The sequence below is a fragment of the Papaver somniferum genome, chromosome 7 (assembly GCF_003573695.1).
Source record: "Papaver somniferum cultivar HN1 chromosome 7, ASM357369v1, whole genome shotgun sequence".
NCBI lineage: Eukaryota > Viridiplantae > Streptophyta > Magnoliopsida > Ranunculales > Papaveraceae > Papaver > Papaver somniferum.
Genome location: NC_039364.1, coordinates 161,056,674 through 161,057,134, shown reverse-complemented (window position 1 = coordinate 161,057,134; position 461 = coordinate 161,056,674).

Here is a 461-nt window from a genome sequence, read left to right as displayed (position 1 = left end):
CTCATCGTGCATAACATGTGTAAGAGTAATTTCCCCAAATACCTCGATATACTATTTCCTCATCTGGGTTATTAACGACATAAATTAGGTTATAAAATAAAAAGTAATACTATTTCGCTTTACGCGCTAGATAGCTATTATATTCACTTCCCGTGTTATGTATTGCCTCATCTGGGCTATAAGACTTAGCAAAGAGTTATGGGGAAACCACAGTCACTCCTCGCGGGAATTTCACTCAAACACACATCAAATTTATCACTCAACAAACAACAAGCATCATAATATATATCATTCATGAAAGAATGTTATTCTAGTTCCACTTCCTCAGATATTGCGTCCATAGTGGCAATATCCGTGAAAGACCACCACCGGATGAATCCACAAAAGTGAAGCAAGAACAACTAAAATATGTCACTCAGACCTCGCCAAACTCATTGGAGAAAGCGAAAGCAGAATAACTC